This window comes from Podarcis tiliguerta (assembly GCF_965153285.1).
Source record: "Podarcis tiliguerta genome assembly, chromosome: 4".
In the NCBI taxonomy this organism is placed as follows: Eukaryota; Metazoa; Chordata; class Lepidosauria; order Squamata; family Lacertidae; genus Podarcis; species Podarcis tiliguerta.
Window position 1 is genome coordinate 56,407,275 of NC_139537.1, and position 25,907 is coordinate 56,433,181.

The 25,907-nt window shown below is 50.7% G+C and overlaps 1 protein-coding gene across 26 annotated transcripts in view; it reads left to right on the forward strand.

The window, feature by feature from the left end:
- BCOR (BCL6 corepressor) overlaps positions 1-25,907 on the forward strand; it is an 86,005-nt gene that overhangs the window by 13,193 nt on the left and 46,905 nt on the right. For 2 of the 26 annotated variants that reach the window (XM_083439117.1, XM_083439108.1), the window contains exon 1: positions 18,084-18,275. The exons of 12 other annotated variants lie outside the window; for them this stretch is intronic. The gene's annotated coding sequence lies outside the window, so the exon portion shown is untranslated. Of the gene's footprint in view, positions 1-17,991; positions 18,276-18,685; positions 19,638-20,595; positions 20,834-23,966; positions 24,101-25,907 lie in introns of those variants that run through there. 12 more of the 26 variants (XM_083439116.1, XM_083439111.1, XM_083439101.1 and 9 more) reach the window with 11 other exon arrangements.

Below are 25,907 nucleotides of genomic sequence, written 5' to 3' on the forward strand. Positions count from 1 at the left end.
CCTCAGCCTATTCACAGCCCTCAACAAACTTGAAGGCAAAAGTCTGAAGCAGGGAGCCTCACCTATCTACTCATGGAGGCTTTATGTACAGCTCAGAACCCTGCCGTTTCTACGTCATGCTGGGAGCCTTCTTGCATGGAGGAGGGTTCCCTGCTTTAGACTTTTCCCCTCAAGTCCATGGAGGGCTGCAAAAAGGATAAAGGTGATGTACTGGAGAGGGCAAAGACCTGCAAGCCTGTCTCTGTTCCTCCTTGTATGATTGTCCAGATATGACCTAGAGTGGCAAGTTGACTTTGCCTCTTTCAATACAGTGGTACCTCGGGTTACAGACGCTTCAGGGTACAGACTCCCCTAACCCAGAAATAGTACCATGGGTTAAGAACTTTGCTTCGGGATGAGAACAGAAATTGCGCTGCTGCGGCACAGAGGGAGGTCCCTATAGCTAAAGTGGTACCTCAGGTTAAGAACATTTTCAGGTTAAGAACAAACCTCCAGAACAAATTAAGTTCTTAAGTACCACTGTGCTTCTGCACACTGACTGAGTTGGGTCCGTCTGCCCCCCCCCCATTGATTTGTCTGCCATGATCCCTGGATCTTTCCTGGTTGGTCACTGCTAGGTCAGCTCCCATCATACGAAGTTAGGATTTTGTGCCCCAGTGTGCATCACTTTGCACTTAGATAGAATCTTGTTGGCCATCTTGTCGGCCAGTTGCCCATCTTGGAGTTCTTCATAGTTTACTTGGGATTTTATCAATCTGAAGGATTTGGATGTTATCCATAAACCTGGCTACCTTGTTACTTGTCCTGGATTTCAGATTGTCTGTGGGGGTGGGTTACACGTCTCAAGTCTGATCCTACCCCACTGCTTATTTCTCTCAATTGTAGGAAATTGTTCCTTTATTTGTACCCTCTGCTACTCATACTTTAATCAGTTACCAATCCTTAAGAAGACTTGTCTGGATGGTAATAATAATAATAATAATAATAATAATAATAATAATAATAATACCACCCCTACCATCTGGCTGGGTTTCCCCAGCCACTCTGGGTGGTTTACAACATATCTAAAAACATAATAAAAACATCCTTAAAAACTTCCCTAAACAGGGCTGCCTTCAGATGTATTCTAAAAGTCAGATAGTTGTTTGTTTCACTGACATCTGAAGGGAAGGTGTTCCATAGGGAGGGAACCACTACTGAGGGCCCCATTACTGAGAAGGCCCTCTGCCTGGTTCCCTGTAATTTCGCTACTTGCAGTGAGAGAACCAGCAGAAGACCCTCAGATGAGGACTTCAGTGTCCGGGCTGAGCAATGGGGGCAGAGATGCTCCTTCAGGTATACCGGGCCAAGGCCATTTAGGGCTTTAAAGGTCTGCACCAACACTTTGAATTGTGCTCAGAAACGTACTGGGAGCCAGTAAAGATCCTTTAGGACCGGTGTTATATGGTCCCGGTGTCCACTCCCAGTCACCTGTCTAGCTGCCACATTCTGGGTCACCACGTAGAGTGCATTGCAATAGTCCAAGCAGGAGATAACTAGAGCATGCACCACTCTAGTGAGACCGTCTGCAGGCAGGTAGGGTCTCAGCCTGCGTATCAGATGGAGCTGATAAACAGCTGCCCTGGACACATAATTGACCTGTGCCTCCATGGACGGCTGTGAGTCCAAAATGACTCCGAGGCTGCACACCTGTTCTTTCAGAGGCACAGTTACCCTGTTCAGGACCAGGGAGTCCCCCCCACCCACCTGCCCCCTGTGCCCCAATAACTTCTGTCTTGTCAGGATTCAGCCTCAATCTGTTAGCCGCCATCCACCCGCTAACCGCCTCCAGACACTCACACAAGACCTTCACTGCCCTCATTGGTTCTGATTTGAAGGAGAGGTAGAGCTGGGTATCATCTGCATACTGGTGGACAGCCAGCCCAAAGCCTTATAAAGCCGTATATCATTTTAATAAATGTTAGTTGTTATATGCACTTAGAATTTTGCTTCTCAATTGCTGTGCTGGCTTCTTTTACCCAGCACATTGGTTTTGCCACAACTTGTGTGTTTTTAATTCCCACCACCTAATTAGGACAAGACTTTCATTTTGGAATAGGGGAACCTTCTTACCTTTTTATACCTTTGTTTACACTGCTCTTTAACCATGCTGGCATCTTCCATAATGTGAACTTTAACCTGTAGATCAGGATTCAGTTATCAGGGTGTGCACTGTGGCAACAGAGCTTAACGCATGTACTTCTAGGTACACTGAGTTCAAAGCAATCAATCAATGAATCAAGTGATTCTGGATTACTGTGGCTTGGGCAACATGGTAATGGCTGCAATACGATGAATACTATACTTACTTTTGGAGTAAGTGCCAGTGAACTCATTGAGGCTCACTTATGAATACACATGCAGTTTCAGGTTACCCATTTGCACATTATAATTGGCATAGGCAAATTCTTATCAGGAGGATGACTGGCTTCCTTGAAGGAAACCCCAAACCCAAAATAAGACGTGTGGTTGCAATCCATGAGCTATGTTTGCTCAGTAGTTCTATGCCACCTCTGCAAGGCCTTTCCTGACATAGTGATAGATTGGAGAGTGTGCATGATTTTGAGTGCCTACAGCATTTTCAAAAGGAGCAAGTTGCTGGGGGAGGCCAAAAGAAAGCAATTAAGCGAATTCCGGGTTTGCAACATTAAAGAGAAGGGGAGCACTTGGGAAAAAAATATATATGGGGGTGGTGAAAAAGGCGTATTTGGCAATAATCCTATTCACTTTCTGAAGAGTAAGTTTATTTTGCTTACTTTCTAGTAGACATGCATAAGGACTCTACTCTGGTTTAACAAAAAAATAAGCAAAGGGTTTGGTGGTGCTTTCAGGCTGATATGTTTGTTGTGGTATCCGCTATCTCGGGTAGGCCAGGGGAGAGTTCTTTTGTCCCCTGTGCTCTGAGCAAGCTGAGATGTTACTTGAACCATGGGTTGTTAGTTTCAGGAACCCTTTACAAGCAGAAGCCAAGCAGAGTTGTAAAAAAGAGAGAGAGGAGTGGCTGAAACGCCCCCTCCCCCCAGTTCAGGAACCTCAGAGCAGGAAGTGACTGGTGCGCCTTCCTCCCCACTGAGTCTCGGTTCCTGTCATCTCCCTTTCCTCCTGGCTGCTTCTTGGCCGGGCGGGTTGTGTAAACCACACTCGCAGTTGGTCTTGCACAAGAAGCTGCAGTTCCCCATCAAGAATCCTTCCTGATCATTGATTGGAGAGGAGGAGGAGGAGATGGGGTGGCCCGGGTGGACAGTGGCCTTCCTGAGAGCATTGTTTCTCGCCACAAGGTTGCTGTTTGGGCGCGTTCCACCTGACCCATGCCTGGGCTCCCGTTCTAGACAGAGCTTAAACTATTACGCCGATCAGGTTGCATTGTTTTAGTGGAACTAACCGGATCCGTGAAACCAAGTGGTTCGGCTAATCTGGTCTCGGGTCGAAACGAAGCGAACCGTAAATATGTTTCCAGTGGCTTCCTATACCTGACCAAAGAGCCCGATCCTACACACAGTTGAGCGCGCCTAAATCCTGCAGGGGGTCCTCGGGCTGTGATGCAGCCCTCCTAATAATGGCCAGGAAGCCGGTACCATCGGCTGAGCATCCTTGCTTACTGCTGAGTAACGATGATCTGGGTGCGGAAGCAAACATCCAAAGGTCCGCTCTCAGGCACATTTCCTTGGAGGTAAGCCCCACTAAGTTCAGTGGGACTTCTTCTCAAGGAAGTCTACCCGAGAGGGCTGCAGCAGCCTTACGCGCCGGAGATTCCTTGTACGTGTAATCAAGAGCATAAAGAATACGGGTGGGAGGAGGAGACGGCTTGCGAGCTTGGAACAACGGCTTCGCCCCGGTGGATGCGACGCGAGGCTGCCCTGCGTGGATGTTTCGAGGCTGTTTTGCTTTTGGCAAGAACGGAGAGTCCCCGACCTGATTTCCCCGCCCTCCCGCCTCATCTCCTTTTCAATCAGGAATATTGGATCTCGTCTCTATATACAAATTGCTGGTATGAAAGGGAAGGCGGATGGGGGCGTGGGGGGAGCCCAGCCCGTGTAGATGGAGGCAGGCATAAACTTGTGAGATCAGGTTTCCTGCTGAGTTCCCGAAGGAGAAGTCAGCATTTGATTGAAGCTACACTTGGTTCTTGGTTCCCAGGGGGACAACAGCCCTGAAATACGAGAGCGCTCTCGCTCCCTCCTCTCCCTCCCCCGCCCCCTCCCGTCTTCCTCTCTAAAAGCCTTTGTGCTGAAAGAGCCTCGGTAGGCACGAAGCGCTGCTCTCTCGCAAGAATGTGTTGCAGCCTTTGCTGACATTATTTTGTTAGCAATGGTTTTCTCTTTCTCCCTCCTCTCTCCACCCGCCCCCCCCCCCCACTTTGTACAGCGGCAAGCAAATAAATTGCCAGCTCGGCTGAGGCACCGGTTGTAACTGACCACAGCAGGGCTACAAAGACGCGGATGCTTGGAATCGCTCGCCCGGGAGAATTTGGCTCGGAAGTTGGGTGCTGCGGAGGCAGCGGCTCGTCTGTCGGAGACACAGGAGCTGCGCTAGCGAAACCTTTTAACCTTTAGTAGCTAGAGCTGGAGTCTGCGCCTCCCGCTGTCTCGAGCACAGGCAGAGCCCCAGATCCAAAGACCCGCGCAGGCCGATCCTATGCCTTCTCCCTCGGAAGTAAGTTCCCTCGAGCTTACTGGTTTGCCTTGGTTGGGGTGAGATGTCGCCTGGGGTTTCGGCTTGCAGTGGAGCAAGTTCCCTGCTTTTCTGTGGCGGCGATGGCACAAACAATCCTTTGCCGCGGCGGCAGCCCAATCCAATACGTGGTTACTCGGAAGTAAGTTAAATGGGACTTATTTCCAGAGAAGTCTTGCGGTCTACGTTTGCGACCCCACGCGCAGTTAACGTGGGGGAAAGGCCCATTTAAGGACTCTTGTGCGTTTTGCTTCCGGCGGGTAATCTTGCATCGGGTTAGCTGTTACAGTTTCTAAGGTGAAGCAAGACGCTTAGGCTGCCATCTCTGACACACTTTAGGAGTAAGCCCCAATGGTTTAATAAAATTTAGGAGTTGGCAAGTAAGGAAATGCGCCGCCAATTTCCTCCTTTCACACCCGCTTTAGTTTCCCTGCGCCTCTTTCGTATCCTAGTTTTTCAACTGTATTTTCGAGAGGTTTTTTTTTAAAAAATATTTTTATAAAAACAGTAATAATAAAAAACGGGCGAAATGGAAAACAAAAAGAAACGGTCTTAAGTGGTTGCTTATGACACAGGCCTGTTTGTCAGTTGCCAGGGGTCTACGGAGGTACAACCACGAGATTTACTCCCTTTGCAGAGTTAACTGCATTTGCACACTGGAGCCAGCCAGCCTTCTTGACTTGAGCAGGGCCGGCTGCCATGTAAATGTGTTTAGGGTCAAGAGTTAATTTTCGCGGCTGTTGGTGCCTCCCAAAGCTGCACTCTTGGAGACCGCAGCTGAGACTCGGCCTGCACAGCTCCAGCCACCTGGTCTCCCCGTCAAAATCGAGATGAATTGCACTGAACCTAAAGGCCAGCTACTCGAGAGGAGGAAAGCCGCAGGCTGGACCGGGGTCCCTTTCCCAAGTAAAAGGCTGTGTGTTTGTTCCGCGGTGAGGGTCGCCTGGGCTTTGAACAAGTAGTTGGTGGCAAATTGCCCGCTGGCCCAGAGAGACCAAAGCAGCTTCCTTCTCAGCTATTTGCCCAAAAGATCAGGACACCTAAGCAGCTGTTCCTCCGGCTACTGAGGACTTTGGCATACAAGAGCTGTATTTTACGCAGCAGGGTTTTTTATTTTTAAGGATAGGCAAATAGTTCAATTGCTCAATGAGTACATATAGGGTGCCTAGGAGGACACGTGTGTGTGTGTGTGTGTGTGTGTGTGAGGGAGAGGGGCACTCGCTGGGATCACCGTCGGGCAGGGACTACAGCTCCCATAATCCCTAGCCGCTGGATACAATGACTAGGGGTTGATGGGAATTGTAGTCCAAGAAAATATGGCAGGCCTCACTGAGGTTGCTCCTGTCATGCGGCATAAGATCTTCCATTTCCGTTTTTTGCTCGGGGCTTGGCCAAAGCCATAGCGGAGTATCAGCAGCAGCAAGGATGTCCGGGAGCAATATCCAGTGGGTCTGGGTCGCTCTAACAGGGGGAATATTATATGCACTTGCCTTGAGAGCAAACCCTAACTGAACACAGGGATTTAGGACCGAGTCAACTTGGATATTGTCGAGCAGTTAGAGGGTGTGGGACGTGGGATTAAGGGCTGAGCGAGGCCCCCTTTCATCTGAACTGGGACAAGCCAGAAGGTGGTACCCAGGCAAGGTCATGGGCAGCCATGAGCTGCGCCTACACTAATGTGGACGCCCTGCTTCCTACCTTCATATGGGAGAGCTACATAGTCCTGCATTGGGGGTTGGACTAGATGACCCTCAGGGTCCCTTCCAACTCTACACTTCTATGGTTCTACCCCTTTCTTCGCCCCGACAATCACCGACCCAGTAACCCCTATCTCTTCTACCGGGTGGAAGTTTCCCAGCATCAGAATAACCCCCGGGCGCCCTTTCTGGCAGCTCGTTCGTTCTCCAGACAGCTACGACTCGAGTATTGGGGCCTCAGCTGGTGCGGGGAACAGAAAACCGGCCTGCAAGTGCTCGCTTCAGGTAGCGGGCGCCGGGTGCGGCTGGCGCTGGAAAAAAGAGGATTTCAAACCACCACCCCTCCCTCCGCGTCCCTCTCGCTTGAGTGACACGGCGTCTCTTCGTGTCACTCAATGCAAATAATCGGGTCCACGTCACTGTCCGGGGCCTGTAGCGTCTGGGGAGCTGATGAGAAGCGCTGGGGGCGGGGGGGGGGGCGGCGGCGACGGGGTGCGTCTCTTAAGGACCACGAGGGAAAGAAACTGTTAAAAGCAGCACGGCAAGAAAGCAACAGTCTCTGCTCTCTGCTCGGCGCCCCCCCCCCCCCCACCGACGCCCGCGCTTGCAAATGCAGCCAGCTGAGGAATTTCTCCTGCGGAACGAGAGGCATTAAAGCTTCTAAGAGCCACAATGAGCGAGACCCGGGCAAAGGCACGGGCGGGCGGGGGGCGCGCTAAGCTACTGCAGCTGGACTGGAGGCAAGCAGAAGAGGACTCCAGCTCTGACCTGGCCCTTCGGGGAGAGGGCGACTTGGGGAGGAAATGAGAGAGAGAGAGAGAGAGAGAGAGAGAGAGACGCGTCAAAAAAGAGCAAAAAGAGGACGGGGGTGGCGCGCGGGGAGGCGGAGGAAAGCTTACTTTTTAAAAGACCCCATTTATTGCCCAAGGAGAGTTCGCGAGAGTGAGGGACCGGCTGATACAAATAGTTCCCTGGCCTGGGGGGAGGCGGGGGAGGGGAGAGGGGGGCTCCTTGTTTCGAGTAAACCAGCTGCAGGAGTGATGCTAGAGCAAGGAAGGGCAGACACAATGCTGCTGTTGTTGGTTTGATCTCTAACTGTGGATTGTTAGTCTGGATTTAACTATGTGGTGTGGGGAGGGAGGGAGAAAGGCGGAGGGGGGGCCCCGAAGGCTGTTTACAACTAGTGCAAATAATGTGACAGCTGTTGGAGCGCGAGCAGCCAGCGCCTCTTCGGCTTTTACACAAAGCTCTCTCTATGGCGAGGGAGAGAGAACTAAAGGGGGCGGCGCGGCGACAGGGGACAACGGTTTCGCCCCGGGCCATAGTAAAGAAAGTAGCGAGCATACCCGAGGGAAAAACAAAACAAATATTAAACACAAGAAATCCACCCCAGCATCATCTTCCTCGTCGATTTCCTGGGATGGGGTTTTGAGGCCCGCCCTCCCCCTTTCTCCCCTCCCCCTTCGAATAGCTTGCGGCGCAGTCCCCAACCAAGCCTGTTTGGAAATTCAAGTCTTGCGGGGTGCAATGGCCCTTACTCCTTTGTAAGTGTGCCCGGTGGTTTTGCCGGAACCACAAAACTGAGCTGAAAGAACACCACCTCCCAGGGCTGCTGGGAGGAATGAGCTTTTGGGGGCCAGTTAGAGGAGGGGGGACACGACCCTCACCTGCAACATTCATTTAGCACGCGTGTCCCCAACTGCATACTATTCCTCTGAAAGTAGGGAAAGGGTGTATGCGCCCCCGCGAGGATGTTACAGAGTTCCTTGTAAGCAGCTTAGCTGAGGGTTGATTCACACATGCACACACACTTCTGCCTATCTCATGCCTCCGATAAAATGTGTGAACCTGCGCCTTTGAAAAGCATCCATCGTGGAAGTGCTGTGTGTCCTCTTCCTGCATTGCAGGGGGTTGGACTACACCACCCTTGGGGTACCTTCCAGTTCTAAAATTCTATGATTCTAATTGTGATGGCTGAACACTTGATACTGAGGTCATGTAGTTGAGAACACACACCTGTGAATTCACTCTTTTGAAAGATTTACTCACCTAAAAACAAACAACTGGCCTGCTCCTAGGCCAGACTAGATATTTGGTTCCCAAATCCCACCCGCACCGTGGACCTCTTGAAAATTGTTGATGGTCTTTACAGACCATTTAAAGATATTCTGCCTTTTGTAGCTGTTGTATTCTGCCATGCTAGAAGCTGTATGATCTTTAATTGCCTTTTAATTGCTTCTTTTATTTCTTATACTGTATTTTATTATATTACAACTCACATTCCATAGAACTCAGATTGTAATACAATAAATTACAACATAAGAAATAAAAGAAGCAATAAAAAATATCAGTAAAAATCATTATGAATATTTAATGTGGGCATGCTGCAGCTCACCTGAATGAAACCTGCAGACCACACTCTGGGAACCCCTGGGCTAGATAATCCTGCATGGAGTACACAGTGTCCTGGAACACCTACCTGAAGCCAGGGAGGAACACTGTTCTTTAGGAAGTAGGGATTACAGTCTCTTCCTGGTGTGGATGGCAGAAGCACATAGGAAGCTACCTTATACTGAATATGGCCATTGGGTAAATCTAGATCTGCACTGGCTACAGAGATTTGCAGCTACTCTCCTTCAGTCAGGGATCTCCCAGTCCTACCTGGACATACCTGGGTATGCAAAGCATACATCTCATCGCTAAACTATGGCCCTTCCCCAACCACATCCAGTTGCTAGGATCCAAGTACCTGGCAGGGCCCACTGCTGATGCCTGCCCCTTGCACACACACACACACCTACCCACCTACCCAGCCTTGCATTCAAAATAGTGCCGGGGACCTGGATCTAGCTATTCTTTTATGATAATAATTCCTACCTAGCATTGTTACGGGCAATTGTGGAAAATTAAGACAGAGGCTAGACACAGTGCTTCTCCTTGGAGCCTTGCCCACCACAGCCAGATAAATCCACATGGGCCCACTGACAGAAGAGGGGGGGCCTACCAAAGGACACATTCCACTTGCATCTAAGAAAAAATCTGAAGATGCACAATTTTGCAGGTGTTTTCAGGACCACAGCTTCAGTTACTTTTGTACACACAATTTCCAGTCTACAAATGGCTTAGTTCAGGATTCTCTCCTTGAAGCCCATTGGACTATTCTCCAGGATAATTGTCTTGAGGATACAGTTGATTCCTGTTTGTTTCACTATGTTTAAAAATGGCACATAATATTTCAGATTTGTGGGAATGTTAAGGAAGGTAGGAGAGGATATATTGTTTGAATATTATCCCTCCTCACTCACGCTAGCGAGTAAACAGCAGAGCACATTCCCTTTGCAACTTATTGGAAGCAGGTTGATGATTCGTTATAATCCTTTAATTAAGCAATCCAGCCTGGCTTGTCCAGTTTGGATTGTTCCTGGTAAGTTTCCCCTTTATTTCCCTTTTAAAATAAGAATAACACAACAGAGTCTTCTTTAAAAGTAAGAATAAAGTTTTACTCACATTCAGTTCACAGCAGCAATCTGAAGGCAGGTTTTATCTTGTGGCTACAGTTAAAATAAGTCTGAGCTACATCTCAGACTTTCTGCTTTTGGGTTCCATCCTATTTGACGGTTGAGCTGTGCGCTGGATAAGAGCCAGGACAGCCAGGGTCCAAGAGAGCAAGAGATAGATGGTTGCGTGGCTTGCCCTTTTATCTGGTCAGCTAGGGTCACACACAGAGGGAAGAAGCTCCAGAGAAGGTATGACAGGAAGTTCTCCCTGTCTGGAGTCACATTCCGCTGTGCGTCCATTCTAGGCAACAAGAAAACGTTGTACTTGACTGCTCTAGTAATAATGCATCCCACAATATTTTCTCTCCCCCCCCCCCCAAACTGTTATATTTTTTACCCTGTCCTCCTTCCAATAGGAGCCCATGGAGACACACACATAGTAAAGGAAGTGTTTTTGCTTTCTGCTCAGCACCCTCCCCCCACCTCCATATATTTTCTATATAAAAATACTCAAAACAGTTTTGGTTCACAACACAGCAGGCAAGGAATAACAGACTGCCAACCCTTGTCACCCAACTGTCAGCAAAATTATGCCAACATGGGAGACATATGCAACTTTACAGGGAGGGAGTGTTCCATAATCTGGGAGCCACCACAGAGAAGGCCCCTGTCCGTCAAGGATACTGGAAAGTTGTTCAAGACAGTCTAAATAGTTCAGTAATAAGTGCTTTTGTTAAACTTGTATGATTTATTACAAGTACTTGCCAAAGCACCTTCACTAACACCTGCCAACTTGTGCCTTAAGATCTCTGGGGGAGGCTCTGCTTGTCCTCCTGCCAGTGAGCATGGCATGTCTGGCACTTAGGCAGGATTCATTCTGTTGTGGAAATAGTTGTGCTCCACCTTCTAACACACAAATTGTGACTTGCAGTCTAGGTGTCTCAAACTGAATTCAGAGAGGGACATACTAGCAGGACTGGATGATCACTGATTTCTTGATATTTTTGCTGCAATACTCGAGCCATAGATTTTAGAGTAAGTTCATTTATACATGTATGATATATAACCATATTGGTTCATTAGGAAGAAATCCAGGTGTTAACATTCTGTGGATCTTAAGTTATATAGTGCCTTGGACACTGTATAATGGAAAGGCAGGATAGAAATGTTCTTAAAAATTCTAGAGGAAATGGTTTGAAGGCAGAACTGTAGGTAGTGACTTGTGTACTAATACCCCAATGCTTTCAGCTTTCACATGCCTCCAGTGCATAGTCTGCCAATGCTCAGGAATTGTAGTAGCCAAACTCTCTGATCCAAAAGCCTCACTTTTCATTCCAGGTGCACTCTATGTATGCTAACTGTAGTCCCTAGGCAGCTTGCAGGTGCAAAGAAAAATGACTCTCACCAGATTCTGGCTCCAGATGTCAATGCAACTAGGTTTCTGCCCTGGAGAGTCCTATCTGAATTTAAGCACTGAAGCTGTTTTTGTCCCACCCTGGGTAGGAACCAACCTATTCCAGTATCTCCTTCTGGAATAAGAGTTGGCATGCCTGGGACCTTCTCCTTTAGCAGCAGATACCAAGGCACAATTAGCAATGTCAATGCAATTTATATATGCAGGCACTGAAAGGGAAATTCCTGGTTCAAATTAAACCCTTTTCATAATTCAGGACTAAAACCAAGTATAAACTGCACAATTTTAGGCAGATCTCACATTTGATATTTCCAAATGGGTTTATTAAGGGGAGAATTAGATTGTGGGAGGCAAGTGGGAAGTAAATTTTCACATTCTTTCAGGATTAAAGAGTATTTCACCTCGCACAAGACCAGCTCCAGTATGCAGTCACACCCCTTGCTAAATGAGTATGGCTTTGTTTGAAACCAGAACATAAAAAATACCAAGGAAAGCTCATCCAAGATGGGTGAGGTCTAGGGCTGTGATCCTAAGCTTACAAGTGAAATCCATGAATTTACTGTGTTCTAATCACTCTGAAATAATCAAACTGGTATTAAAAGTGATAGAGGAGTTCAAGATAGGCATACCTTTTGCAAATAGCGGGAGAAAACTGCTTTTTACTGAAGACTGAGTCAAAACTGCCTAGCTTTCCTAGGAGAAGAAAGATAAGGTTTGAGAAATAGTGAGTGAGAGAAATAGAAGAACAGGGCTACACACAGTGTGTTTAGTGTGTTCTGATTTGCATGGTAATTAAAAACAGAGTTAGATTTGTTTGTAACGTGAGGAAATTTCCATTGTATTTAGTGAACAAATCTGTTAACCTTCCATTGTTTTTAAATATTGTACGATCAAGTTCTGAAATAAACTGAATCTATTCTGAGAAAACTAGGCTGCTATTCTCACAATGTCTAAGTGTTAAAATGTGGAGCAAAACTACTTTTGCAGCAAAAGGAATCATCTCATGATGCTTTGTTTGCAGGTTTTCTCCCTGCTTTTACATAAACAGTAATGTCAATGACCGAGGTACACCAATTTTGTTAGGGGCAACAACATCCTGTTTGTGTGATCCGGCTCCTGATTCTCTTGATTGAGAGTCAGGTTTAATAAGAAAATGAGTGCTGAATCAGGGGCATGGCCCATGTGGTACAGCATCCTTTTCTCAGACTGGTCCACCAGATATCTATGGGAAGCATGAAAGCAGGCCATACGTTTAATAGCAGAAACTGATATACTGAGGCATACTGACCTCAAAAATGGTGGTTACACAATGCTTATTTCAATGTGACCAACATTTGCATAACAGTAAACAGAACAAAACCCTGAGGGATAGCTCAGTTGTATAGCATGAGAATCTTAATCTCAGGGTTGTGGGTTCAAGTCCCAGGTTGGGCAAAGGATTCCTGTCTTGCAGGGGGTTGGACTAGATGATCCTCGTGGTCCCTTCCAACTCTACAGTTCTATGAAATTTAGCAATGTGCAATTCTAACCTTGTCTACTCTGCAGTAAATCCTATTGAATTTAATGGGGCTTACTTACAGGTAAATGTAGTTAGGGACTGTGGCCTGGACTGTTGCTTTACTTGCATCACATTGACATGGTTCCTAGACTTTGCTTTGGCTCAGCGGGAGTGAAACCTGTTATCCAGAGTGGCTCTTTGATCACACATGCGCAAGAAACACTCTACTTTGCCACAGCCTTCCTGTCCCCCTAGCAGAGTGAGGTAGCTTCACTCCTCTTCATAAACTTTTCAGATTAGGTGGGAATCATTCTGCTACAGAAATTTGGCGCTGGTGGCGCTGTGGGTTAAACCACAAAGCCTAGGACTTGCCAATCAGAAGGTCAGTGGTTTGAATCCCCGCGACAGGGTGAGCTCCCGGTGCTCAGTCCCAGCTCCTGCCAACCTAGCAGTTCGAAAGCATGTCAAAGTGCAAGTAGATAAATAGGTACCACTCCGGCGGGAAGGTAAATGGCGTTTCTGTGTGCTGCTCTGGTTCGCCAGAAGCGGCTTAGTCATGCTGGCCTCATGACCTGGAAGCTGTACGCCGGCCATTAAAGCGAGATGAGCCCTCAACCCGAGTCGGTCATGACTGGACCTAATGGTCAGGGGTCCCCTTTACCTTTATGTAGGTAATGGAATGAGCACTTCTTTGTATATCAGCTATATCAATATAGCCAATTAGTAGCTTATGCAGCTTTCCCACCTTGGAAAGTGCATCAGGGCCTTATTGCTAATAACCCAGAATGGCTAGAGGCATGATGGCAAAGGGGTCTTTTAATGCTTTGGTGTAATATGTGAAGAATACACCCAATTTCTCCTTGCATGGAATACATGAACCGCCCCCCCCCCCCATATGTTTCCTGTGCATCTCACTCGTGCAATTTCCTGTTTCACACATTAATCTGGAAGTACAAAAGTGTGTCTGAATTCCCACACATCATAAAGTGAAGCTGAAGCAGTTTTCAATATGTTTTTTCCATCTCACTTGTGCCATTTGAATGCATCTGGGAAAGACCTATAAGGGCACATGCACACAACATGAAATATAATTCTGAGTATTCTCTTGCACTACTGATACACAATGGCTGCAAAAACACTTAAAGTGTGACAAAGAGAGAAAAAGAGCCATGTTTAAAATGAACAGGCATTGTAGCCTGTTTAGGTCTTATATTTGAATTAAAGATGTGGGGGAAACAAAAAAGAAAAGAAAACTTGTAACATATTGTGTGAAAATGTCCTAGTGTTTTCAAATTGATTGCGAGTATGCAGGAAAGTAGATTTACACTTGGCAGTTAAACCTTTCAATGCTTTTTGAGGAACCTGTGATCCCAGTACGATTCACATTAAGGGAAGTTCAATTGATTTCAATGGGATCTGTTTAATAAACTGGTTTAGTACCGAGATGATTAGTCTCGCTAAAGTGAGGGGTCAGCCTGTCTGAAATGCCCCCCCCCCCCTTAACAGCTTGGAAATATGTCATTTTGATTTCAACGGAAAGCCATTAGCGATACAGCTCTAACCCTGCTTGGAAGCGGATGAGCTCCATTCAGCACTGTGGGACTTGCTTCGGAATTAACATGCATGCAGCGGGGAGGCAAGTCATATAAAACCTGGGAATAAGGATTATTCTATTTTGTTTTGGATTGTGGCGCCCATCGTCTTCAATCCGAGCACTTCTGTTTGTGAATAGAATTTCTGTTTTGGGCAATGCCGGCTTGTTTCAGGGCAACTGGCAACTGTACATCGAATTTCATTCCTCGTCACTCTCATGCGGCATATCTGTCACTCTCCAGTTTCTGTGCACGAGGCACTCTGGGTGGAAGATACCCCCAGCAGTCATTCATTAAGCGCCAGAGCAATAAATCGAGCTCTAACGTGACGTCTGCCATTTTCTGCAGGAATGTTGCTTGCGAAACTACTTTTGCCTTGGAGCAAAGGCGGAAAGATAAACACGGCTGCCTTGCCAAAACACTGGCAAATCTTTTCCTGCTTCCACAAATTTCTAAAAGTCACCCAGCATCTTTCTCTCCCCCCCACCCCCACCCCAGGATTAGACTGCTGCCTCTGAGCGGGGCGCGCGAGTGGTGGTGCTGTCGTTGGCTTTTTATTTTGGTCTTAAAGGGGGGGGGGGAGAGAGAGAGAGCTAATGCAAATGAGAGGAAAATAATTTTCTTTCAGCGATATGCAATGTATTAGTCACTTGTTATCGTGCTTGGAGGCAGACCTCATTTGCGCGTCTGCCAACTCGCTCACATCTGCTCAGAGCTGTTCCGGGCATTTTAACCTTGGCGGTGTCGTGTCGTAGTCCCACGGATCAAGAGCCAGTAATTAAGGCTCGAAGCAGCAGCAAAATTTCATAGCCGCCCATCTGCAGCGCAGTTGCTTCCGCGCTCAGCCCCCCTTGCCTCCCTCCCGTTTCGGAGCCGACGACTTCAAGATGGCAAGGCAGGCTGCGCCGGGGTCCTTAAGTCTTCCGAGGAAGGCCGAGGGGGCGCGCAGCTTCGCAGCCAGAGGAGGAATCCCAGCTGCGCCGTGAAACTTTGTCCGCGAGGCCCTGCTCTGTGCTCCCTCGGCCGGTTCTGGCCCTGCGCATTGCTGGGATATTAAAACCGGAGGATTCGTCTAGATCGCTGCTTGCTGCTTGAGGACACGTACGATGCTTTTAGTAAAGGCGGGATAGATTCTGCTGAAGAAGCCTCTGGGAGACCGGAGGGTTTTTCCTTAAGGTGCTAGGCGATGTACAGTTAGAATTGAAGAACGCTTCCTATCCCCACCAGCGGCCCTGTTTGGACTTGGGGAGTCCCTGGCGTCCCCAGGTAGGCCTTCCTGAAACCCTGGAGAGCTGCTGCCGGTCAGTGTAGACAATATGAGCAAGATAGGCCCATGGTCTGGTTCATGATAAGCCTTTGTTCCTATGAGTGATGCCGAAGCCCTAGTCGTCGCATAAATTGTCTTTCGGCTCCATCCTATGTATGTTTACCTGGAAGCAGGTGTCGCTGTGTATTCTGTGTCTTCCTCTCGGTGAGCCTTGGGCCGCCTGCAATCCTGTGCTCATTTGCTTTACGATGGAACCCACCCCGGGGGTGCAGGAATGCACTTTAGGGGGGGGGGGCTAAAAAAAGTTAAAGGAGCGGAAAGCACTTGGGATGGGACAGTTAGCTAGAAATGCTAATGTAGGGAAATCTGGATTGGAGAACATGATTCGTGGAAGAAACCCTCCTGCAACTGATAGGCAGGTTTAGGGACTGGGCCCAGATTTCACATTTAAGGCGGCAATCCTATGCGCGCTCACCTGTGAGTAAGCCCCATTCAGCTCAACGAGGTTTACTTCTGAGTAGATATAAAAAGGGTCGCAGGGCAATTGTGAAGTCATCCTGGATCAAGCGGCTTGCAGATGGTTGCCACACAGCTCCTTTTCTGACATTTAAGTCTGCTGCGCTCATCTTTATTTTAAAAGGCACGTTTAATGTACATATTCCAGAAAGCGCTGGCACCAAAACTCCTTACTGGTAGGAGTTGTACAGACGAAGTGTGATGGTGCTGGTGGTTTGGATTTTCGCTTCTTCTCCGCAGGAAGATGGCTAAGGGCGCAAGCCAACGGGAAGGTCTCCTGCGCAAGCCCGGCTGACAAAGCTGCGCAGGGAGCGGCTGCTGTTCTTTAGCAATTAATTTCAACCGGGGCTTGTGAGCGCTGGATTGCGCCTTAAGCTGCTTTGCTATGGCGTCATTTCATTGAAAGGAGAGCGAGGTTGCTCCTGAGTTAAGTTTGCGGGGGACGAGCTCGCCACCTCGGCGTGGGGACTTCGACTGAGCGAGCGCTTAGGCGACGAGGATTGCAACCCCCCGCCCTGTTAAAAGCTCTCCATTCGCGAGCGCTTAACTCGCGGACCAATCTGCTGGCGGGCGAAGAGGAGGAGAAGGAGGCGGCGGCGGTGGAGGCGAAGGGGCCGACGACGCAAGCAAAAGCAGGCAGACGGTCCTGCGGGGGGAGCGGGAGGATTTAAGGCTACTTAAGCTCGCCCGAGCGCTCGACAGCGAACCAACCAAGCTGCATCTCTAGCTGCCGGCGCGCCGGCCATTTGCTGAATAATGAGAAGCTGCTCCTTCCCCTCCCGGGGGACTCGCCTTCACACAGGCTCCTCTCGGAGGTGGCTGCTCGCTCCCCCCCCCCCGTGTGTGTGTGTCTGCCGGGAGGGAGAGCGGGGAGTGGGAGGCGCTGCGCTCCCAATCAATCAGACCCTCGATGCTGTTGCTCCGTAAATGAGGAAACCACAGGCACTGTCAGCCACAATTAAGCAAAATCAACTCGCCCGTGATCAATATCTGCTCGTTTCCCCGGTGAATACGGGGGCCGACGCCGACCTCCTTTGGGCTCTCGCAGCGCGGCCGCCGGGCCGGAAAAGCCACAAAGGGCAGCGCCGACCCAAGCGGGGCAGGCAATGGGAGAGAGAAAGGGCGGCGAGCGCATTCATCACGAAGGGGGTGGGGAGAAACTCGGCTGTGGGTGTGCGCCTCCCCCGTGCACGCGCGCTGCTGTAGACCGTGGGGCTTAAAAAGCAAGAGGGTGTGGACCAGGCGGGTTTACCATTTCATCCTGGTCTTCACAGCAACCGACCTTGGGTCTGGGCTAGTTTGTTTATGTGTACCAGTCACGCACATAGCTCGATACTTGTGTTGGTTTTCCTTCTTAAACTTTCCTATTAGCAAACACGGTTTTGGTTTTTTTTAAAAAATAATTTCTTTCAGCCTACTCCCTCCCTAACCTGGATTTTCCAAGAAGTCACTGGATCCTTAGCACACCCTTGTGAGACCAAAACTGGGCTGGGATGAACCTCTTCCTTCTGTCTTTGCAAGCCAGCCAGCTTGGCTGCTGTCCCGGCTGGGGGGCGTGCGAGGGGTTAATGGGCCGCAGGCGCCGACGGGGCCTTGCCTGCGTTTTCCCCCGCTCTCGCTTGGCTGATACTCAGGGAGGCAGCGTCCGCTTAGGTACCTGAAAGACCCATTGAGTGCCAAGCGGGCAGGCTCCACGGAGGCCCTTCTCCTTTCCTCTGGCCCCTTGCTGCCGCTGCCGCCGCCCCTCCTCCGCCTCTGTCACCGCCTGCTTGTTGTCTCTCCAAGCAGCAGCAGCAGCGGAAACCGAGCCCGTGTCTGTGCGCGCGCCTAAAATGGCGCGGCCGGTCGGGGATCTCAAAGACGAAACGGGCTGGGATGACTCATTCGGTCTGGCTGAAAGAGCGAAGGAGAGTTGCAGGGGGCGGCAGCGCGAGGAGGTGCCTGCGCTCGGTACAGACCAGGCGAGCGCCCTTCGCCACGGTGCTGCCGAGCCTATAATCCTCTCGGAAGGGTGGAGGAGGGGACCCCACGGGACGGGGTGAGACCCCCACATCGGCGCCCGAGGCGAAGGTGCTTTTCGCCGTGTACGTAGTGCGGGAACTGGGCCTTAATGGCACAAGTCAATTCGGGGACTTTCTCGGATCAAACGGCGGGTGGGGGGGAGAGAGAGACGCGAGGTCGCGAGAGAAATACTTCTCTCCCCTTCATTCTGTTTCGCTGCCTTCGTTTCTGCTTCCTGCAACGTCCCGTGTGCCCGGGCTATTTCACGAGGGACCAGATTATTAAGGCGCACGACGACCCCCCAATATCCCCCCCGCGTGGCCGCTCCACCTTCGAGTTCATTTGGGTGGAACAAACGGGCCCCACAGCTTCCCCCGGGTCTCGTACTAGGAGAAGCGGGGGCGCTATTTCTCCACCGCGCAGAAAACGTCGGCAAGAGACGACGTGTGAGAGGGAGAGAGTGAGAGAGAGACAGAGACGGCGGGCAGGGTTATTTGAAGGCTCGCCAGCCATTTTACCTTTCCCTTATTGACGGCCTTCCGTCCTCCTCCTCTCCCCGCCCCTCCCCGTCCCCGAACATCACTTATTCACAAGTTTTCCTGGCAAATGGCGGTAAGGAGTCGAAGTCACTGCGCTTTGCTTCGCGGTTGATGTGCCAAGGAGGTTGCTGCGGTCCGAAGCCTTGCGCACGGCGGTGGAGGAAACGACCGGCTGCTGCCAGAGGTTTTTGGATGCGCTGCCGGGCTGTGCACCGCCCCCTTTGAACCCCGATCTTCCAGGGAAACGAAGGCAAAGGCTGTCTGAAGCCACTCTCTCCCTTCGAAGCAGGGTCTCCCTGGCAAACGGCAGCAAAGTCCTTTCCTTTCCTGCGGCTACACAGCAGTTGGCTGGGGTTGTGGAGTCCTCGCTTCCCCTCGTCCTCCTGCTCTCGACATCTCACCCCTCACTTTTGCAATGCACACGGCTCCTTTCCCCGAGGCTTGGAGCTCCTGTTCCTTACAAAAGCCAAGGGAAAACAGGAGACGGGGAAAGATCGTTCTCTCTCTCTCTCTCTCTCTCTCTCCATCTCGTCCCGTTTTATCTGAGTCTCGAGTCCGGAATCCCCCATTCCGGATGCCTGTGCCTGTGCCCAATCGATCGCGGCCGCCCCGTAATGCCTGCACAGCGCTTTGTTTACATGAGAAGAAAGTCCGGATCGCGAAGGCGCACGTGACGGCGCAGGAAGCCTCCCGAGGAACGTGCGCAGACAGAAGAAAGAGGAAGTTTAAAAGCCCCTGAAATAGCCACCCAACCGGTTCTTCTCTTTTTCCGCGCGCTGCTTGGGCAAACTTGGGCATCGTTCTGCGCGCCTCCGATACGCACATGAGAAAATCGGGTTGGAGACGTCGCAGGCACATTGTGCTTAGCTTTGTGGCCAGACAAAATGCCACACGTCGCGGCTAAAGGTCAGCCGCCTTCCTCGCAGCCGTGGATACTTAGTTTGCTGTTTCCTACTTCGCTTAACAAACGTGCTTCAAGCTCTCTCGTACAACGTAGCTCCCCGCCACCTCTGCGCAACGGCGTGTTCAAATTTATGCCACCGTATTTTGCACGACCCAGTGCATGCTTATTCATAAATTCTTCTGTGTTCAAGGGGGCTTACTCCGAGGCAAGTGTGCACAAGACTGCAGCCTTGTTTAAAATAGCAAACTGCACTAATATCTTAAGGTTACAGTTCTAATACCGTGGGGCGAGGCCCGTTTAACACAGCGGGGCTTGGTTCAAATTGTAAATGGAAGAAAAGGTGGTTTGACTTAAACGGAAGCCAGGACAGTGTAGTGCTTAGTGCAGCCCAAGATGCTCCCTGAGTGACCTTGACTCGCCCTGCCCTTTCCTTTGATCCTACCTCGCGCGATTGATGTGCGGCTAAAATTGGGGAACGTTTGGCACCTTGACCTCCTTGGAAGAGATATATAAATGCAATAAATACATTTCCAGTAATGTAGAGCCAGAAAGCGTGTAGTTGCCCCCGAGTTCAGGCTTGAGTACATGTGCAGGCTCATGAATAGGCTAAGTGTACGTCGCGTCATTATTGAAATATAGGAGAAAAGGCTGCCTCCCCATGAGATGCTCTGCAGCTTGTTTAGGGGAGACCTGAAACGGGCAGGGAGCTAGAGATGGGCGAACTATGCGTGGTCTTGTTTTGATTACAGAGGAGGGCCTTCTCTGATTAACGCGAAAGCCCCGCTGGGTTAGCGCCATTCCCCCCTGACATTCGCCATCCACGTCCGCTTGCTCTACGGCTCCGACCCGCCTGCCGTGCAGCTGACGGCGGGCCTGTGGTTTATGCAGTGGAAAGTGGCCGGCTGCCAAAAGGAGCAGGAGGTGGAAAGAGGAAAGGCGCCAACAGGGAACTCGTGTGCGCTCGCGGCATTCGCTCTCCTTCCTGGCTCGCTGGAGCCCGGCTGGGGCTTACTCTCTTGGTTATTTTTCCTGCTTGCACCCTTTTTCGTGCCCTGGTTGGCAAGAAAGGCCCCTGAGCCACCTTGAATGGCGGGAAAGAGAGGCCGCCAACGCTCTCGGCATGGTTTCTCCGGACCCTCCTTCCCGGGGAGGCGAAGCGCAAAGCGCTGCGGCTGCTTCCCCTGGCCGCGGGCACCAGGTTTGTTGAGTTCGCGAAGGCAGGAGCGTGCGAGCAAAAGTTTGCTCCTGCGCCCGCCTCCAGTGGCTGCCAAGAGTCTGTTGCCGTTGCGAGGGCGATGCAAGCGGTTCCCTTTTTGAAGAGAGAGAGAACGAGAACAGGGGAGGGCAGAGGAGGATCCAACAGCCAAGCAGGGCGCTGCGTGAATGCATTTGCCTCCCACCCAATGATGTGGAGTTGCGGCGGCTGCCAGTGGTGCCCGGAGAACTGGGTGTTCAGCCAGACACGCCGAGCGCCGGGGCCGCTTTTTTCTTTTCCTTTCGAGTCTGCTCTGTAACATGAGCGCAGCAGCTTGATGGGGGGGGGGGGGGAGAGAGAGAGAGAGAGAGAGAGAGAGAGAGAGAGAGAGAGAGAGAGAGAGAGAGGAGGCTCCTCTCGGCAGCGGACACCGAGCAGGTTTTGCAGCGAAACCCTCGCCGTGCAGCTCCCCCCTTTTCCTCCCAGGCGAGCTTGACGGATTTGTCAGCCGGACACCTCCGGGGAGGAAATTCCGCGTGGCCTCTTTGGCGCTCGGAGCCTGCCTGCTGCTGCTGCCTTAGGTCACATTCTCGCGCAGCCAGCGAGCTCGCCTCGCTCGGCAGGAGGCGCGGCGCGATCCCCACCCCGGGGAGGAGGTTTTGCTTTCCGTCGCGGGCTGGTACGGTCGGAAGCTGCTGCAGCTATGGCAGCTTCTAGCAACTCTGGCCGAGGTGCTGGGCATGTGCTAGCAGCATATAAACGAGGTGGAGCGGGTGTGCTCTCCAAAGTAGCATGCGGGAGGGGGAGGCACGGAGGAGAGCTTTTTAATCAAGTTTTTTTTTTTGGGGGGGGGAATCGTGACATATGTGCGGTTCTGTTATTTTCTGTTGTCTCCTGCCTTACGTCCCCTCCGCCCGCCCCCCTTATATGTATAAAGCAAAAGAGTGTTACATAACGGGGAGATTCCCGAAGGTAGAAGGAGACTTGCGGGGACTCGGAAAAGCAAAGTGCCAAGCCCTGAATCGCTCCACGGAGGCGGAGAAACAGCCAGGGAGGTGGTTTATTTAATTTTCAGGACGAATTAGATAAAACTGCGGTCTTTAGTCCAACTCTCTAGTGTAGCCGGAATCTCAGCAAAAGCATACACACCAATTCAACGTACTGATTTTTTTGGGGATGGGGTGGGAAATAATCGCAATAAACACTAACAAACTTTAGCAGCCACGGCCTACGCGCCCTCGTTATGCCCAAACCCCACTTCTTTTTGACAGTTTCTCTAAGCGTGACTTTCTCAGACGCTTGTGCATTTTAATTTACACTGTGCATTATATATGTCGCCTTTTATTAGCATGTCAAGGCAGGCGATTAATACCTAGAGCTAACAAGTAGTCCTGAACAGCCCCGATTCTGCGTGCACTTTCTGGGGACTAGGCCTCGCAAAATACAAGCGGGACTTGGGTCTGTCTTTATTTCGGTGCGGGGGGGGGGGGCCACTCCTTTTCAGCCTGAGGGTCCCACCTGAAGGAGCCTTCCGGGGCCGGCGGTGGGCGAGGCCAGAGGCGGCGGTGGCTCCATGGATGTTACGGTAGCCTACATTCTAACCGCGCAAGAGTCAAAAGGTTTCTGTGTTCTATTTCTCTATAAAGTGCGTCAAGGCAAGCGAAGAGGCATTATCTTCGGCCAAGGACACATTCAAACCAGACAAAAGCGCTCCGAAGGGTTTGTGGGGGCAGGGCCAGTGGGGTGCGGCCTAAGGAGAGTGGGCTTCCGGTCCCCCATCCTTGTTTTAGTGGACCTCTTGGGATTTACCTTCAGGTAAGAGGGTAAAGGAAGGTTTGGGTAGTTACAGGGTAAACCAGTGCATGTCTACTCTAGTCCCAATGCGTTAACTGGAGATTACTCCCGGGTAAACGAGTAGTGGGTAGGATTGCAGCCTTGAGCGCATTTCTTTGATTTCACTGGGACTTGCGGGTAAAGCCTGCTCTGGACCCTAGATCCAAATGCTCGGGCTTAACTGAGCTGTGGATCCATTGCTCCGTAAGCGGAGTGGTTGCTTATATGTAACCTTCCAGGGGCTCACAGCCACAAAGCAGAGAGGGCTGCTGCTTTGCCAGCAACGTCTCCTCCTGGAGCCCGAAGGGTTAAAAGTCTGTTGCTTGTTGCAATGAAATTATGGCTGGCAGTGGCGCCGCTGTTTGTTCAACAGACCTCCACTTTTAAACAGTTCACAAAAAGTTCATCAGGGCGGCGGTGATTATAAACAACGTATGTATGCGCTGGGAAGCGCGACCCTGAAAACGAGCAGAAACGAGCAAACATCTCGCCTCGCCCACCTCCCGGGAAGGGATCGCGGGCGCTCGGTTGTACTTTTTGCACAGAACCGGCTCAGGCGCTGCGCGCTCCCGGCTGCTGCAACTCTTCTCCGGGCCTCCGAAAAGGCCTTTCTCTCCCAGCTCGCGGATCCCGCCTCCCTTTCGCCTCGTGTCGCTGAGATGCAGCGGCGACGCTCCAAAGGGGAATTTGGCAACTTCTTCTGTTGCAAAAGCTCCGCGGCAGACCTTAAGCAATCCCAGCCTCGCTCTGGGCCCCTTCTGTGCAAACACCTTTGCCCGGGGCGAGTTTCGCGGCGTGGACTAGCAAAGAGAGATGGTTGTCTTGCAGCAGAAGGCAACATAGTTTTCCTTTTCTCCTTGTTTTGTTGTTTTATTTTTAAATACGCACTGTAGCGTTTTGGGAGCTATCATAATCTGGGCCGATTATTTGGCAATTTGCCTTTGAGCTTCCTCTCTTCCCAGTTTAGGAAACCTTTGCATTCAGGGCGTAGCTTCGCTTGCATATCTGCCTTTGGAAGCCAACGCCTCCCCCTCCCCACACAGCGCCCCAAGTATCTGGGGTCGACTCAGATCGCGCTCCTGGGGTCGACTTTTGCAGATCTCAGGAGCACCAGCCGATGGCAACCAACGATACATTTCCCCGCGAGGAAACCCAGAGCCGTAGCTCAGTTCCAGCCTATAAAAAGCAAGATTAGGCTCCCGGGCATGTCTCCTGCTTTTCAGAAAAGGGGTGGGGGAAAGGGGAGAGGGAGCGGCGTCCCCTCCCTCCGTGCAGACAGCCCTATCTCTTTGGACTTTGTGTCCCCTCCATTCCTTACAGATGAGGCAGCGCTCTGGGCGGCTACTAACCGTATGTAAAACTCTCAATCACTCTCCAGGCTGCGGCTGCTCCATTTGAAAACATTACGAGCCGTGCATCTGGAAAACACTAAATCTGGTCAGCAAAACCCGTCTTTCCCCTGGAACAACAACTTTTGAATGATAGGGCGATATTTCGTCCTAGCCTTTACTGGGGCGGTGGTGGGGGGGGGCGGTGCGAGGAGAAGGGGCCAGCTCCTCTTCCTTGACAGCAATTGGGGTCAGCTCTTGCAAGCTAGCTGCTGCGGAGGGAGGCAGGGAGGGAGGGGACGGTGCCGTTTCAGTAAAATATGTTCCGTGCGTGGGGATCTGCACAAAAGGCTTCTTCAAGGAGCTGGGAGGGGGAACAAGAAGGGCTCATGAAATGCTTGAGAGAACACAGGGGTTTCTTTGGCGCTTATACGGAGGTCCTCCTCTGTTCGTGGTTGGAGCATTTGTGCGCAAACGCACCCTAGGTTTTGCCTCCGCTTCTGTTTTAAGGGTTAATTCGTCTGTTTAGGAGCACGGGGGCTTTTAAACCGCGAGGCGTGCGCGTGCGTGCGTGGCGCTCTCCACTGGCCTCTGCGTGGATAGGTCCGACCAGACCCCGGGGCTCCTGCACCGTTTACTCTCGGGTAATCCCACTGGGCTTGGTTGAGCCACAGGGGTTGAAGGGCTGCAGCAGTAGAGCCCGATCCTAATCGCATACTTATATTGGATAGTGCGTTAGTTTCAGTGATGCTATATCCCCAAGTTATTAACCGTGTGTAGGATGGCCCCTTATTAGGTATACACAGGTTAAGGTCTCCATCCCTTCCGCGCGATCCTAAACGCGTTTAGCTTAGGAATGGGTCCCGATTTGTGCGGGCGGCTTCCTCGGTGGTAGCTACGTTAAGGATTGCGCCCTAGTACGTCTCATAGTTTAAAAAAACCCGAAAAAGCCCGGGAAGCCTCCCTTCTCTGCAGAAAAGCAATTTAGCGCGGCGCGTCCCGCGTTCGCCGTTCCTCCGCTTGGCGAGGCATTTTGTGCCTGCGCGCACTTTCCCCTCCCCTCTTTCCATTTTGGTGAGAGGAAGAGCTGAAGGGGTATCCTGTGCATTAAAGGCTCCCCCTACTTATTAACCCAGCATTTAACAGCGGGATGCAGGCTGAAGCTCAGTCAAAAGAAACGACTGAACCTCCAAAGAGCAATTAAAATCCGGCACTGGAATAAATCACGCGCCGCGATAATCGTGTTAATAAAACGCAGCTTGTCCTGACACTTCACTCATGCAGCAAACTAGAATTTAACGCGGGCGGAGATGGCGCGTTCGGGAGGGAAGAAAGGCAGGCGAGGCCCTTCTGTTGCTGGACGCGAAAATCCGGTTGCCTTTCACCTGCCTTCCCTGCTGCACGCAGCGCCGATCCTTTCGGACTGCTAATGCTTCTCCAGTGAGCCCGCTAATGATTTCTTTCCCTGGAGTGAGCAGGCGTCATTGAATTACTGAAAGCACTCAAAGCAGCAGCGGCGGCGGCGCAACAACAGCAGCTCCAATGGTGGAAGCCACCAGGGTTGGGTTACTTAATCAAATCAAGGGCTGGGGATCTCACCAACCAACTTAATGGTTTTTCCCCCTCCCCTTAACCCTTTTCTGGGCTGGGAGACGAAATTCTAGGAAAATGGTTGCCCTATTAAAAATAGGAGCTCTTGTTTGTCTCTGGCATTCTACTAAAGCTTGTTTTCAGAGATAGAAACGCTAGAAACTTCATTTGAAGTGGAAACTGACATTTGACACCTTGCTTTTTTTAAAAAAGTGAATGTTAGGATATCACTCTGTGCCTTTAGTCTGGCCCTGTTCCCACTCCCAGGCAGTGTTTTCATATTTGGATTTCCTTCTTGCTAAAGTTATCTCTTCAAACACAACCTA